This window comes from Lolium perenne, chromosome 7, assembly GCF_019359855.2.
Source record: "Lolium perenne isolate Kyuss_39 chromosome 7, Kyuss_2.0, whole genome shotgun sequence".
Taxonomy (NCBI): domain Eukaryota; kingdom Viridiplantae; phylum Streptophyta; class Magnoliopsida; order Poales; family Poaceae; genus Lolium; species Lolium perenne.
Window position 1 is genome coordinate 303,972,108 of NC_067250.2, and position 14,929 is coordinate 303,987,036.

Genomic DNA, 14,929 nt, shown 5'->3' on the forward strand with positions numbered 1-14,929 from the left:
GTAGTATCAACTAACACCCAGCAGAATTGTCAAGCAGACCAAGAGAAGAAAATCTTCTACACAAGTTGGTTTTCATTCCTAGACACAAGACGTGAAGTGAAGTACTCCAATTCTCGAGCATATGAACGGCACCAATCAGGGCGTCAGATGCATGGCTTCATCACCACATTGAGCAGCTAGGAACAACATCATCATATCCTCCCTCCTCCGCTCCAAGGAGGAGGACATGTCTTCTCCAGCTCGCCACCAACAACCACTACAACTGCTGGACATTTTTGCTATGCAAGACGTACACACTCATGGATGAAACCTGCAAGAACATGCGGAGGGTAATTAAAGCTTCATTCATCGGACTAGGATTATCAACACAAATGTGGAAAGCATCTCATCAGCAACATCATTTCACATGAACCCAACAAATGAACTCACTCATCAATCAACAACAACTGCACGTGCAACTATAAGACCACTCTCTAACTCAAGAAGATCAAGAAAAGCTTTTGTATTTGTACCATTTGAGAGAGCATCGAGTGTTGTAATGATAATCATCAGGAAGAATTGAATTAAAGCAGATTGTCCACCAAATACATATGGATATTACCAATATTTTAACATGAATAGTATGGATTTGTCATGGTTGTAGCATATGTGTCCAATAGAAAAAAAAGTAACATATACTAGAAGGCCACGAGGTGCCCACCTCTACAGAAAAAAACTGGTTCACAACCACAGGAGACAATAACTTCATTACTAAGGTAAGTCAACTGAATTGTGGATTGCTTGTAGTGGTAGTAAAACAAACAATCTGTCAATCTAGCAAGGGCAAACCAACTACCCAGCAAAATAGACAGGGTCCATAGCTACTTTACCTCATATAGTTTCTCCCCTGTCATTTATGGCAAAGATACAAACAAAAAAATAGGACAATAAATAAAAGGAAGACTACGAAGAAAACTAAAATCCAATTGATGTATGTAGGAGAAGTGCAATTCATTCATACCAACAGCAGAAAGTACATACATATGGGGCATAGTTCATTTGTATACCAAAGCACAACAAATTATAATTTCATTGCAAGTGGAGGAAAAGGCAAACTAAGGATGCATGCGCAAATTAAACAATATTTCGTACAAACAATCATTTCTTCCATGCGGTGATATAGCACAGGAACTTAACATCTAATGGGTTAACCTAAACCAATACAATAACTTATCTTGGGCATCAAATTTCTTGCCCAGACAATGCATCAAAAGAAATGGCATGAATAAGATAGAATTGTGTGATTAGTCTTAAGATTAAGTAGTTAGAACTATCAACAAATATTCAAATTGTACTCCATTTAATATGTAACTAAACAAACTTGAGTGAACTTAAATCGACAGAGCTTATTTAGAACCTAAAACGAGTAAATCTTCTAAGTTTTAATTAATATTTCAAGCATACTAACAATACAAATTGACCTTGATAGAGCGAAAGTTCATCACACATAAGCAGAAAGCATTGCACATCACAGGCCAGTATCTAGGAGATCAAATCCCAGCTACACAAAAACCCTTAAATATCAACACCATGGCTCATAGGCCACATCACTAATTGAGATCACCATAGAACAAAGCGGGAGTGGAAGAACCAGAAAAGCGAGCGGTTGCCCAATGGAAGCAACTTGGACCGGGCCGGGCTCGGGCTTGCAGTTTTCGCACTTTAGGCAGGTTTGGGCCGGGCTTCTCGGGCCAGGCCGGGCTTTTTGCCTGTTCGGGCCAGGTTCGGGCTTAATTTATAGGCCCGGCGATCGGGCCGGGCCGGGCTCGGGCTTGCATTTTACGTTCGGGCTTTTTCGGGTTTGGCCCGAAGCCCGGCCTGGCCCGAGTTTTGCCCAGGTGTACTTTCCTCACACAACGAGGTCACTTCTCCATCGCGCTAGTCGGAACTACTTGGCCGCTGCCCACCTCCTTCCTAGCTATCAACTAGATATCACTCCTGCTAAGAACCACAGATATGTAGTTACTCCTGCGCAGTATAGGTATGTGTTTCACACGTACATATCAATCAACTCATGCATGTGTGTATGATTTGTCAAAAAAATATAATGTTTCTACATGTGTCTACCACAACACTAGATGATTGCAACATGGCCATGCATTTCGCCACCGCCATCCCTACCCAACTGCTGGACTTTCTTGCTATGCATGAGAAAACACGGGTAAACGCATCATTCATCAGACCATGGTTATCAACACAAATACGGAAAACATCTCAGCATCAAAATCATTTCACATGAACACAACAAATGAGCTCCCTCACTGGATAGCAACAACTTCCATCTCAATAGCATCTGCTCTTGCAACAACCAAAAATGGAACTTGGAAACAACACTAACTAGGCCCCACAAAATAATTTATGTCAAGAAAAAACATATGCTCAAAACACACACATCACACTCATGCACTTCATTAACAAGATTCTAATATAGTGTATTCTAGAAATCCAGAGCATATGCAGGCTAAGGCAGCAACAGAGGGTAGTTTACCTCGGAAATGGTGTTTGGGACCTAAACAAGCCAATGCTATAGTGTAGTATAACAACAACATGACCATTGGCACAGCTTAAGTGTCATTGGAATTCTTTTGAAGTGTTGTGTCACTCTAGCCCATCAGATAAAAATAAGGAATGTTTCATGGCGAAGAATTTAAGTTAGTTATAGCTAGAAGATGAAAGGAGCCAAAGGAGGAATGCCATTAAAGTAATTCAGGAAATTAAACAAACGCATACCATAAAGGATTTAAATAAAAAATGAAACATTTATAAGTGAATGGGGATTAACATAATCATTGGGAAAACATTAAGTATCAAATGTGGCTGGCTATGTAAGAAAGAAATTTACTTACCAGAAGCCAAACCACTTCTTTGATGTTCTTCATATCTGAACCAATATTCTCAAGCCTTAGTAGTGCACTAGCAACCTCACTAGAAATAAAACATTAGAGCAAATATCATCTTCAGTCGAACTGATTCACATTAGAACAATAAGAAACAAGGAAAATATTTCATGCTAATAACAATAGCAATGGGACTGGGAGCACAAAACCTGGCCTTTTCTTCTTGAACTTTTATTCTTTACCTGAAAGTCACAACACACAAGATGTGGATTTAGGTAGGGCTTTTATAGATACTAATTGACAAAGTAGACAACATTAACAAGTTCACTACCCAACTTGGGGTTTTGCAGCAGCTACACCACTCGAGGGCGATCCCGGCCATCTCCCTACACGCCGATAATGTGATGCTATTTTTTCCACCCATCACCTAGCGACATCGCCACAATCAAAGGAATACTCCAGGTGTGCAGCAACACTTCAGGCCTCCAGGTCAACTAAGGAAAAAAGCTCGGCTACTTTGCTACGCTGCGATAATGAGGTGGCTGTACCTGTTGTTGCACAGCTTCAATGCCCAATTGTGGACCCACCAATCAAGTACCCGGGCATTCCTCTCACAATCAAAAGACCATCAGCTGCACAACTGCAGCCTGTCGTCGATCGCATTGCTGGACAACTGCCATCTTGGAAGGCCAAGCTCATGAACAAAACATGCAGCCTCGCCTTTGTCAAGTCTGTCCTTGGCGCCATCCCTCTGCACCAACTATTGGTCTATGCAGCACCAAAAAAATCCCTCAAGTAGATCACTAAAATTTAGAGAGGCTTCCTTTGTGCTGGACGTGCAGACGCCAATGGAGGTCTTTGCCATGTCAACTGGAACCGGGTCTGCCGCCCTTTCTCCCATGGAGGCCTGGGTGTCCAAGATCTTGAGCGCGCAGGACAGGCACAAGCTAAGCTGGCTCTGGTACTCTTGGACGGACACCAACAGGGCTCGGATCGGACTAGAACTGCAATTCTCCTCCGATGAGCGCGACATGTTCTTCACCTCGACATCCATGAAAGTTGGTTACAGAAGCAAGGCTCTCTTCTGGGAGGATCCATGGATCAACGTACGTGTGGTCTGCGAGTTGACGCCATAACTCTACAGCTGCATCCCCAAGTGGAGACACAAGGCCACAACCGTCGCAATAGGCCTAAACGGCAACAGCTGGGCTAGGGACATTTAGGGCGTCATTGGCATCACTAAGGTTGGGCAATACTTGCAGATCTGGCTTGCAATCCGGAGCACCATCCTCAACGACTTTGGAACTGGACAAATGGTGGTACCTACTCTGCCCGTTCTGCATACCTGGCAACCTTCCATGGATCCATCCTGTGCCACTCCTGGAAGTTAATCTGGAAAACATGGGCGCCACCGCAAGTAAAATTCTTTCACTAGCTAGCAAATGTGGACAGGTGACTGTGGAACGCCTCGCAAGACACGGCCCGCAACATCACACACGATGACCTCTCTGCAACCAGGCCCCTGAAACAATGCGCCACCTGATGCTCAAATGCCATTTCACCAGGACTGCCTAGCATGAAGTGCTTGCATGGCTGAAAATGATAGCAAGAGCTCCAAATGGAGAGGACACCCTCATGGACAGGTGGTTGCAGGCCAAACAACAAACCCCCAAGCAGCTTCGCAAAGGCCTCGCCTCTGTCGTGCTACTCACCCCTTGGATAATTTGGAATCATCGAAATGACTGCATATCCCAGGTAAACCAGCCTTCTATCCACTCCCTGGTCTCCATGATCAAGGACAAAGCCAGACTTTGGGCAAGGGCTGGCGCCTACGGGCTTCGAGTAGTCTTGCCACCCACCTGGGATGTGCACTAAGTTAGCTTCCATCTTGTTGTAACCCAGCGCGTAGGAGGATTGTAAATCAAACTCTACGGTCGCCAGCAAGCGTGGAGGGGGCACTGCATGGCGGCGCCAGCAAGCGTGCCACTGCGGTCGCCACATGCCAGCAAGGTGAGCAGCTCTTCATGTTGTCTTTGACTCCCAATGGCGAACTTGTGTCATACCTTTGTGTGGACCAACGTAAGTTGGTTCAGATGCCACTTGGTGCAAACATGCACTCCATATTCTTCTGTGAGATTTTATAGAAATATCAAATATCTAATTCCGTGGGAGATTCACAAATCCACTAGCTTCTAGGAAATTTAAAAAAACATCTGAATCAGTTCATATAACATTTTCATGACACAAGAAAAAATCAATTCAACCGAGCCAAGTGGGTTAATTAGGAAGATGGGACTGTACACGGAGAATAACTGTACAAGCTGAAATATTTCTGGATGAAGTGATCAGTAACTACATATGGAAGATGGGACTGCATGTGTGCTTAGAAGATAAAAAATAGGATGTAAATCCAAACTACAAAGTGATGTGAGAAAAATTCAGTTAATGCACATCCGAGCCAAGTGGGTTAATTAGGAAGTAGGGGAAAAGAGAGAAAGACGATTACTTTTTTGTACATGCTGAACCATACTCAATGAAGACAGCGAGCAGCAGCAGCCTTGCGCCGTCAGCTAGGCTGGAGCAGGGGTGCTCCACACGCATCTTGGTTGTTGGTCCATGCAGCGGGGAGGCTCTATGTGCTCAAATCATCCTCTTAACTCTTCCATGCAAACCTGGCATAGGAATGATTGATTTTAATAATATTGACATATCAAGAAGTAGCTAGATAAGCAACTGAAGAAACATTCATGTGTATAGGAGGATGCCTCTTGAATATATTATAGGAGACACCATTCCCCTTACATGCACACATACATAAACGATTGCAGGACATAAATAGCTCCACTAGCTAATCTGTAGAGAGCATAGAATTCTACAAAAAAAAAGTCGACTTCCACACAAAAACAAAGAGAGTATTGTGCAAGATGTTGATGTCTACTTATTTTCTCACTTTATTGTTGAGAAGTTGGTCAAAGTTTTTTTGGCAGATTCTAATATTGTTCCTAACTGAAGATGTGGAATTATATGATAATAGGTAACTGAAACCTCTGATCATGTGAAAATCTAAGGCAAGTTGTTCTGATGTAACTCATTAGTCTACATTTAGATTGATAGATTAAATATTATGAGCATTAGTATGGACATATTTTGGGTTAGGTAGCTACCCAAGATGAACAGAGAAAACATCTAAAACATATTTAACTGGTGATGAAGACGCCCGCTTAGTGGAAACTAGAAACTTATGTACATTCCACACAAAATGCTTTGTCCATGAGTTAAAAAACAGAGGAGCGGATAGTTACTACAGCTAATACATCAGTAATGTGAATGACTCCCCAATTAAACGATCAAGAACATAGAGAGGATGTGGCATGGTGTTTTTTTGTTAATACTTTGTTAGTACTGCAACTTTCTTGTCCCCTGGTGTCTACACCTTGACAGTCCAGTTGTCGATGTGTAGTGTCTTGGTCTAGAACGCAACGCCGATGGTGGCCTTGGAGTGGAGGCTGAGCTCGTTATGAGGCTACACATGTTTGCTGAGTTGGGATCCAACCGGATCCTAAGGTGGGAGGGCTGTTCTCATTGGTCACTTATCTGCCAATGAACATCTTGAGCATTCACTTGAATGTGATGCAGAAACAAGGAAAACACAAGTCGGAAAATAATGGTGTGCAATCTTGCAAGATTCATTTGTTCCTTCAGCTTGACTGCTTGAGAGTTGATCAGAAAGTTTAGACAACTAGACTGGGTTGGTTATTCATGCTGGCCCAGAGATAAGTATGCAAAGTACATAATGTTTATTTTTTATATGTGTTTTACCAGTACAGAACAGTCATATCCGATTGTATTATCTATACGAATGTATCTTATCTTATAAAATTAACAAAGTCTACCTATTACAGACTCTACAATGAACCTTTGAAGGGGTTATGTAGCATCGTGCCGTGAAATATATCTCTGGGAATCGGTGATTCTCATTAGGGTAAGAAATGGAGGAAAAAAAAAGACCAGAAGTACTCCAAGTTAAAATTGAAATTCATCAGTTCGTAGCATGGCAGCTACGAGCCATGCTGTTGCAGCTTCATCTCCTCCAAGGGCTATGTCTTGGCCCAGTGCAGTCTGTGGCCAGACTATTAGCTTGAGATTGAATGAGTGGACCAGGCATAAGTACATTAGAACATAATTGGCTAAGAATTCTCATGTCTCGAAAAGTGTTTGGCCTGACTAGTAGGCCTTCATTCGTCAAGCGAACTCTGTGGTGCAGTGCATCAAAGCCTTTGTCAATGCAAGGGAATCATGTGATTGACCTTAGGGTAAGGAGAAAAAATTAAAATTAATTATCAGGAATTGAATTTTGGTTTCAAGTCCTGTCTTGATACTTGAGATGGGCAAAAATCTGGTATCCATTCACATTATACTATTTTACTAAAGATTCAGTTTTTTCCAGATGGATTCTTAAAAAGTAATAATTCATGATCCATACTATTCTAGAGTTCTGAACTGATTCTCTAATGATGAATATTAGTACACATGCAACGGAAATCATGTAATGCGAGCTCACTTACAAATTCATCAGTGTGTACAATGGACAGAGTACATAGGCAACACAGCCTACAACCTACAGAGATTTGTATCACAATATACTTGATATTCTAACACTATCTCATTTCACTTTATCTCGTCACAATCTTGTATTGCAACTGATGGGCTAATCCTCAGGACATCGTTGATAGAAAAGATGTACAGAGATAAGTAGGACTTATGTCAGTGCAGTTGTGAGATAGTTATAAATAATTATAATTTTGTCAGTAGAACTAATTATTTTATAATGATCCATATTTTGACAGTATCCAAGAAAAAATGCTAAAGATATATGTCCGATCATCTTGGAAAAGCATGCCTCCCACAAAGGGTTATCCATGCAAAGATGGCGCGGGTCACATGAACATATACTCTCAAACAGATGAGAAATACTTCTTTTTTTCACTTTGATTTTTTCGAAAAAGGAATCAATTTTCCTAGCCTCTCCAACCTATTTCTTCAATTTAATAGGAAAAAATCTTGGGCTCAATTCAAACACACCCTCAATCTTTGTACCTCTGCTTGCATTACACAAATGACTGTGTACAGTATGACCCTTCCCCAAATGCAGTTAAGTAAGAAATCAAGAATTCACCAAAATACAAAGCAACGAGCCGACAAGTAAACCAAGGTCAATAGATGTTTACTACTGATAGGGGAACAAAAGTGCTGAAAAGGTGAAAATGCATTGAGCTGACTGCCCAAGTAAACCAAGGAGAGTTTTCAGAACGCTACTATTTTCAGAAGTCAATCAATCTTCAGACTAGTATATGCAACACACTTAACCAGGAGAACTTATCATTCGCCAGACTAACCCGCAGCTTCAAGTACTGTTGTTGAAAATAGAAGCTGGGAGGAGGTAGATCAGGTACAGAAAGAAAAAAGAAATCCTAATAACTTGGCACGGTTTAAACCAAAACAAATCTGCAACGGACTCAGCAAAATCCAAATAGACAGGCCAATTTGCAGCCTGATCAACGGTGGCTAGAGCACAGCGGTAGAGGGGGGAAATGGACCTTTTGGTGGGCGCCGTGGTGGTTGTGGAGGAGCTCCGCCTGGTCGGGCATGTACAGGTCGCCCCCTCCTCGTCTTGTGTGTCGTCGTTGTTGCAGCCGCTCCATGCTCCGACGGCGGCGGCGGTACACAGGCGAGCCTCTAGGGCATGGTGGAGACCGTGGAGTTGGTCCTCCATCACCAGCGCCGTCTTCAGCCTCAATGAAGACAGGGAGTAGCAGCAGTCTTGTGTCATCAGCTAGGCTGGAGCAGGGGTGCTCCACACACATCTTGCTTGTTGGTCCATGCAGCGGGGAGGCTCTATGTGCTCAAATCATCCTCTTAACTCTTCCATGCAAACCTGGCATAGGAATGATTGATTTTAATAATATTGACATATCAAGAAGCACCTAGATAAGCAACTGAAGAAACATGCATGTGTATAGGATGATGCCTCTTGAATATACTATAGGAGACACCATTCCCCTTACATGCACAAATACATAAACGATTGCAGGACACAAGTAGCTCCACTAGCTAATCTGTAGAGAACATAGAATTCTACAAAAAAAATGACTTCCACACAAAAACAGAGAGTATTATGCAAGATGTTGATGTCTACTTATTTTCTCACTTTATTGTTGAGAAGTTGGTCAAAGTTTTTTTTTGGCAGATTCTAATATTGTTCCTAACTGAAAATGTGCAATTATATGATACTACCTCCGTTTCAAGGAATAAGACGCACACGTATTCCAAGACAAACTTTGACCATAAAAGTTGAGCAACAATATCTTGGTTACATTATATATAATTAGCACCGTTGGATTCGTATTGAAAATCACTTTCTAATGATGCTAATTTCATACAAACATTTTATATATATTTGAAGTAATTTATGGTCAAACAAAAAACACATAAAACGAGGATGCCTTATTCCTTAAAAAGGAGGTAGTAATAGGTAACTGAAACCTCTGATCGTGTCAAAATCTCATATAATTCCACAAGTACTGTGCAAGATGTTGAGAAGTTGGTCAAAGTTTTTTGGCAGATTCTAATATTGTTCCTAACTGAAGATGTTAATAGGGAACTGAAACCTCTGATCGTGTCAAAATCTAAGGCAAGTTGTTGTAATGCAACTCATTAGTCTACATTTAGATTGACAGAATATATATTCTTGGCATTCGTATGGACATATTTTGGGTCAGGTAGCTACCCAAGATGAACAGAGAAAACATCTAAAACATATTTAACTGGTGATGAAGAAGCCTGCTTAGAGAAATGAGAACACCGAACAAGAATTAACCTTTAAAGTGGGCAACATAACAATATCATCGTTATTACCTGAGAACAAACAAGAAGCTCATGATTTCCTCACAAACAATGATAATTCTATCACTGCTGCGCTCAGCAATGGCAGAACCATGCACACAATATAGTGGAAACTACAAGCTTATGTACATTCCACACAAAATGCTTTGTCCATGAGTTAAAAAACAGAGGAGCAGATAGTTACTACAGCTAATACATCAGTAATGTGAATGACTCCCCAAGTAAACGATCAAGAACATAGAGAGGACACAGCATGGTGTTTTTTGGTTAATACTTTGTTAGTACTGCAACTTTCTTGTCCCGTGGTGTCCCAAATCTACACCTTGATAGTCCGGTTGTCGATATGTAGTGTGTTGGTCTAGAACTCAGCGCCGAAGGTGGCCTTGGAGTGGAGGCTGAACTCATTGTGAGGCTACACATGTTTGCTGAGTTGGGATCCAACAAGATCCTTCGGTGGGAGGGCGGTTATCATTGGTCACTTGTCTGCCAATGAACATCTTGAGCATTCACTTGAATATGATGCAGAAACAAGGAAAACGCAAGTCGGAAAATAATGGTGTGCAATCTTGCAAGACTCATTTGTTCCTTCAGCTTTACTGCTTGAGAGTTGATCAGAAAATTTAGACAAGTAGACTGGGTTGGTTATTCATGATGGCCCAGAGATAAGTATGCAAAGTACAAAATGTTTTTATATGCGTTCTACCAGTACACAACAGTCATGTTCGATTGTATTATCTATTACAGACTCTACAATGAACCTTTGAAGTGGTTATGTAGCATCGTGCTGTATAATATATGTGTGGAAATCGGTGATTCTCGGTAGGGTAAGAAATGGAGGAAAATAAAAGATCAAGTACTCCAAGTTAAAATTGAAATTCATCGGTTTGTGGCATGGCAGTGATCCTCCGTACCCACCATGCTATTGCAGCTTCATCTCCTCCAAGGCCTCTGTCTTGGCCCAGTGCAGCGCGTCGCTAGACTATTAGTTTGAGATTGAAGTAGTGGACCAGGCATAAGTACATTAGAACATAATTGGCCAAGAATTCTCATGTCTCGAAAAGTGTTTGGCCTGACTAGTAGGCCTTCATTCGTCAAGCGAACTATGTGGGGCAGTGGATCAAGGCTAAAGATGGGACTTGGTTCCCGTTTATCCATTGGTTAGGTTAAAATAGCCCAATGGGCCGAGTGGTTAACCTGAGAATATTTTTGGTTATCTAGGTTCACTCCTATTTTACCAATGATTTTTTAGGTTCGCACCTACCACTTAGCGCTGACGCCGTTTTGCCTCTCGGCTGCACGCCCTTGCTCACCTACGTTCAAGGCCTTTGTCAATGCAAGGGAATCATGTGATAGACCTGAGGGCAAGGCCAAAAAATTAAAACTAATTATCAGGAATTGAATTTTGGTTTGAAGTCCTGTCTTGATACTTGAGATGGGCAACAATCTGGTATCCATTCACGTCAGACGATTTTGCTAATTAAAGATTCACTTTTTTCCAGTTGGATTCTTAAGAAGTAATGATCCATGATCCATATTATATTATTATTCTACAATTCTGAACTGATTCTCTAATGATGAATCTTAGTACACATGCAGCTAAAACGATGTTATGTGATCTCACTTACAAATTCCTCGGTCGCACAATGGACGGAGTACAAAGGCAACACAATATACTTGATATTCAAGCACTGTGCCATTTCACTTTATCTTGTCACAATGGACGGGCTAATCCTCAGGACATTGTTGATACAAAAGATGTACGGATACAAGGAAGGTTTATGTCAGTTTAATTGTGAGATAGTTGTAAATAATTATGATTTTTTCAATGGAACTAATTTTTATAATGATCTATATTTTGAGAGTATCCAAGAAAAAATTCTGAATATATATGTCCAATCATCTTGGAAAATATGCCTCCAACAAAGGGTTATCCATGTAAAGATGGCGCAGGTCACATGAACATATAGAGATTTGTATCACAATATACTTGATATTCTAACACTGTCTCATTTCACTTTATCTCGTCACAATCTTGTATTACAACTGATGGGCTAATGCTCAGGACATCGCCGATAGAAAATATGTACAGAGACAAGTAGGACTTATGTCAGTGCAGTTGTGAGATAGTTATAAATAATTATAATTTTGTCAATGGAACTAATTATTTTATAATGATCCATATTTTGAGAGTATCCAAGAAAAAAATGCTAAAGATATATGTCCGATCATGTTGGAAAAGATGCCTCCCACAAAGGGTTATCCATGTAAAGAATGGCGCGGGTCACATGAACATATACTCTCAAACAGATGAGAAATACTTCTTTTTTTTCACTTTGATTTTTTTTGAAAAAGGTATCAATTTTCCTAGCCTCTCCAACCTATTTCTTCAATTTAATAGGGAAAAATCTTGGGCTCAAACCAAACACACCTGCAATCTTTTGTACCTCTGATTGCATTACATGAATGACTGTGTACAGTAATTATGATGACCCTCCCCTAAATGCAGTTAAGTTAGAAATCAACAATTCACCAAAATACAAAGCAACGAGCCGACAAGTAAACCAAGGTCAATAGATGTTTACTACTGCCAGGGGAACAAATGTACTGAAAAGGTGAAAATGCGTTGAGCTGACTGCCCCAAGTAAACCAAGGAGAGTTTTCAGAACGCTACTATTTTCAGAAGTCAATCAATCTTCAGACTAGTATATGCAACGCACTTAGCCAGGAGAACTTATCAATCGTCAGACTAACTCGCATCTCCTTGAAAATAGAATCTCGGAGAAGGTAGATCAGGTAAGAAAGAAATCCTAATAACTTGGCACGGTTTGAACCAAAAGAAATCTGCAACGGACTCAGCAAAATCCTAATAGACAGGCCAATTTGCAGCCTGGTCAACGGCGGCTAGAGCACAGTGGTAGAGGGGGAAAACGGACCTTTTGGTGGGCGCCGTGGTGGTTGTGGACGAGCTCCTCCTGGTCGGGCATGTACAGGTCGCCTCGCTCCTCGGTTTGTGCATCGTCGTTGCTGCAGCCGGTCCACGCTCTGACTGCAACAGCGGCGGTACACAGGCGAGTCTCTAGGGCATGGCAGTGACCGTGGAGTTGGTCCTCCATCACCACCGCCGGCTTCAGCCTCGACCGTCGCCGTATGGATCTGCATCGAGCCGGGAGGCGGCGGGAGCCTGTGTCGCCCGGGGTTGTACGGGGAGAACCGCGATGTGAGCTGCCATGGCGGCAGCTATGGTGAGCAGAGGGATGGCGGCGGCGCACAATTTGGGATCGAAATCTCGGGGCGGTAGATGGGGAGCGAGAGAGAATTGATTGGGTGAGGAATCAAGGAGGCGGTGGCTGCTGCGAGGAACTAGCTAGGCCGAAATTAAGGAGAGATGCTTCGGGTATCGGGAGCAGGATTTGACTCTGCGCTAATTCTGTGTTTTCGCGATGGCCGTTGGATGGAGATTAGGAGAGGCGTTGGACGGTTTAGATGCTGCTTTCTGGGGTGATCCGCGGGATTGCGATTCTTGGGATCTGATTGGATGAGCAGCTCCCTTATGTGTAGTATCAAGTTTCTTTCCAAACAGTTCAAAAAAAAAGTTTCTTTCCAAAAGAAAACAAAATTGAAGCACCACTAAACTCTCCAATTGATCCTAGGTAGTAGTTTTCGCATATATGTGGCCCAATGAGTTCACATGCAATGGATGAGTTGTGTCCAACGAGCTAGCACTACATCGAGCAAGATGATTTTTGGGTTAGTACTCCATGGGGTCATCCACCATCCAGGGCTCCACGCATTGCCGCAACCTAGTCGGTGGCAACCCCCGTCACGAATCAATCACCAACTCATTCACGTGTCGGCGAGAGCACCACACTCTAGGGTTATCGTCTTGCCATCCTCCCGCAGAGTCCTTGTCGGCATGCGAATGTGTGCCCACTGCCGAACTCTTGTCTGAATACTCGGCACATCATCGCGCCGCCCCTACACCAATCTCCTGTATATACCCATATTAGGACTCAACTCCATAAATCTAGGGTTTACGAGGATTTATTAGTGTGATCTCATGTTTCCCTCTATTATACGACCCTCGTGAAGGAAACACTCTAGCTTTTCACCACAAATAGGTAATTTTATGTGAATTTCTATGTTATTCGTGATATAATATGCCATGTTCTTAACAAGTTGGTTATATTGCTTCAAAGTGGGATTTTTCAAATATAAGTCCAAAAACTTATTGCGAGATACTCCTATTTCTAAAGCATGAGAAACTTCAAAGTTGTGGATGGACTTTTCCTCTAAGTTGACCTTATATACACATATTAGCACTCCACCTAGAAAATTTATTAAATTTTCACCCGAAGTGATGATTTTATCTCAATTTATTATTTTATAGTAGCAAATAGGTCACATGGCCAATACTTGCTTTAAATAGGGGCCAAGTTGTTACAAAATTTGGTTCGGTTAAACGATGGGAGATTTCGATTCCACGTCCAGCAACTTCTTTGACGGATTGTCTAGTAAATCTGTGAAGGAGGTGTCAGATCTGCCGCCCATCGTCATCACCATCATCTTTTGTTTTATTCTAGGAGTAATTATTATCTATCATTTCATGTCATTAGTATTCATGCATTGTTAGGGTTGTTATTTGATGCTTCGGGATGGTTATCACCTACAATTCCATGTGCCATTAGGGTTGTTATGTCCGCGACATCTTTGTTGGAAAGCTCATTAGGAGTTATGCTAAAAAGTGTACACCTTCTAGTTATCAAGTGCTTTTGGTTGTGTCACCACTAATGTGTCATCTCATCCATTAGTTGTATTTGTATTTCCACTAACATGGCTCTTGGGATGACACACGGACCCGATCATATATACCCGGGCTTTTATGATGTGAGCCTTCAAGGCATCATATATCTTTGCCTTATTATGTCTCTTTAGTTCTTGGCCTTTGGTCCTAGAGGAGCTATTTTGTGTTGGTGTCATGCATAGCTATCTTGGCGCTCGAGGGAGGCGTTGACAACGTGTTGTGTTTCAATCATGCATGATGACAACACTTCGGTGCCACACAGTCTAAGTCATATGTTATATTCTGGCTATGTTGATAGCACTCTGGCGTTGCCCCGTAGTGTCGGCAATCGAATCCCTTTTTGACATTC

General features: G+C 41.8%; 2 long non-coding RNA genes across 2 annotated transcripts; both read right to left on the minus strand.

The window, feature by feature from the left end:
• LOC127311951 (uncharacterized) lies at positions 1-3,974 on the minus strand. Its single transcript, XR_007858060.2, has 3 exons — positions 3,086-3,974; positions 2,886-2,964; positions 1-310 (listed from the first exon to the last, which is right to left on the minus strand). It is a non-coding gene; the product is annotated as an uncharacterized lncRNA (long non-coding RNA).
• Positions 3,975-5,226: 1,252 nt separating this feature from the next.
• On the minus strand, positions 5,227-12,798 carry LOC139833437 (uncharacterized). Its single transcript, XR_011749222.1, has 3 exons — positions 12,713-12,798; positions 8,474-8,811; positions 5,227-5,548 (listed from the first exon to the last, which is right to left on the minus strand). It is a non-coding gene; the product is annotated as an uncharacterized lncRNA (long non-coding RNA).
• Positions 12,799-14,929: the final 2,131 nt, after the last annotated feature.